This window comes from Cebus imitator, unplaced genomic scaffold, assembly GCF_001604975.1.
Source record: "Cebus imitator isolate Cc_AM_T3 unplaced genomic scaffold, Cebus_imitator-1.0 Scaffold12, whole genome shotgun sequence".
Taxonomy (NCBI): domain Eukaryota; kingdom Metazoa; phylum Chordata; class Mammalia; order Primates; family Cebidae; genus Cebus; species Cebus imitator.
In genome coordinates, this window is record NW_016107327.1 from 11,237,749 (window position 1) to 11,239,720 (window position 1,972).

The 1,972-nt window shown below is 40.4% G+C and overlaps 1 protein-coding gene across 2 annotated transcripts in view; it reads right to left on the minus strand.

Annotated features, from left to right (window-relative positions):
- COLEC12 (collectin subfamily member 12) overlaps positions 1 to 1,972 on the minus strand; it is a 173,480-nt gene that overhangs the window by 90,660 nt on the left and 80,848 nt on the right. The gene's annotated exons all lie outside the window — the stretch shown is intronic.

A 1,972-nucleotide genomic window follows, 5' to 3' on the forward strand; every position in this document is an offset into this window, starting at 1 on the left:
GTAGAGACGGGGTTTCACCATGTTGACCAGGATGGTCTCGATCTCTTGACCTCGTGATCCACCCGCCTCGGCCTCCCAAAGTGCTGGGATTACAGGCTTGAGCCACCGCGCCCGGCCTGTTTACCTGTCATAGACTAATATTTGTATCCCCACAATAAATGCCTGCAAAACTGACTTATTTGTAAAAGTTGCCTCTGTTGTCATCTGCGTACACTGGGCTGTCTTATTTCGTGACTTCTGTGAAATTTAAAAGGCTTTGCATTTAGACCTTTGGAAGTTCCTCTAAGGCACTGGGGCAAGCAGGTATGTGTCAACAGAGAAAAGGAAGTGGCTCTTCAGGAACTAAGAGAAATGGAACAAATAGTTTCACAACTTTTCTGGGAAAAAGTGCAGTAACACTGAGGTGACTTATGAACCTAATCATACTGTAATTCACATCTGCCTTTCTTCAACTACTCAATACTCTGGTGTTGAATACGTTAGGCTTAAAATAAGTTTGAACTGAAGAAAATTAATGAGAAATGATCATCAATAGCACTAGTTCCTGGTCATACTACTGATTTTCATAACCTTTAACTGAGTTATCATCATGTTAGTAGATGTGGGTGAAATATTTGTGGGGTACAGAGATGACTTGACTTTTAAACCTCTTTGTCTAGATTCTCCAGTTCCTATTGTATTAAAGAAACCAAAAAATCTAAAAGTTAACAATGCAAACCTGACATTTTACATGAGTTGACCCCCAAAAAATTCATTTTGGGGATTGTTTCATCAAAAAGAAAAAGCAAGCTGAAAACAGTAAAGACCAGCCAGGAACATCTAGTGAAGAACTGATCCCACACTGGCTGCTGGAGGTGACTGAAACACTAAACAGAACTGGGGATTATGAGATTATCTGATGTCCAGGGAAGGATGAAAAGCAGGATGAATCAAGTCAGAGGCTGATAAGAGATATAATGGGAGTCACTGCTATCTGTGAGTTATGGGTCTCTTTAACTGCTCCTTCAACATTTGGCTAAATGGCTTCTTACTATATCCTAGAGGAATTCCATGACTCATTGAAAATGGCTTCTGTGCCTCCTCTCTGGTAGGGAATCTCTTCCATTATGAGCAAGAGGTAACTCCAAGTTTCCATTCATATTACAGGGCTTTGGGTCTCCTCCACGGCCCTGCTGGGCCCCCTACTGCGGCACAAACACTGTTCAGATCCTTCGTTTTGGGGGTCATGGAGAAGGCACCAGCTCTAGGGAAGATTAAGGTCCTTTAGGTCTCTGTACTTAAAGTTTTAAGAAATAATATAATAATTAAAGTTAGAAGACCTATCTTGCCCTACACTCTGGAGAGTGTGAGATGAAGCTTGGCAAACTGATAGGTAGGGAAGGTGTAGGGGGGTGGGTAGGAGCAGAGGGTGGGTAGAAAAGGGAGAAGGAAGGAAAGAACATTCCAGGCAGAGGGTCTAGCGTGAGCAAGGGCATGGATATGAGGGAAAGTATACCAGGTTTAAAGAACTCCAGTAATTAGCAATCATTCATTAACTTTACATATATACACACATGCACACAGACACACACACACACACTCATTCATCACTTAATGATAGGGAGATGTTCTGAGAAATGCATCATTAAGATATTTCATCATTATGCAAATGTCACAGAGTATACTTAGACAACCCTAGATGTATAGCCTACTACACAGCTAGGCTATTGTTCCTAGGCTATAAACCTATATAGCATTCTACTGTACTGAAACTGTAGGCAATGGTAACACAATGGTAAGTATCTGTGTATCTGAGGATATCTAAACATAGAAGAAGTACAATAACAATATAATATAAAAGATCAACAATGATACACCTGTATAAGGCAGCTCCATCATAATCTAATGGGACCACCATTGTATATTCAGTCTGTCATCGACCAAATCATCATTGTACAGTGCATGACTGTATTTTTTTTTTTTTTTTTTTTTT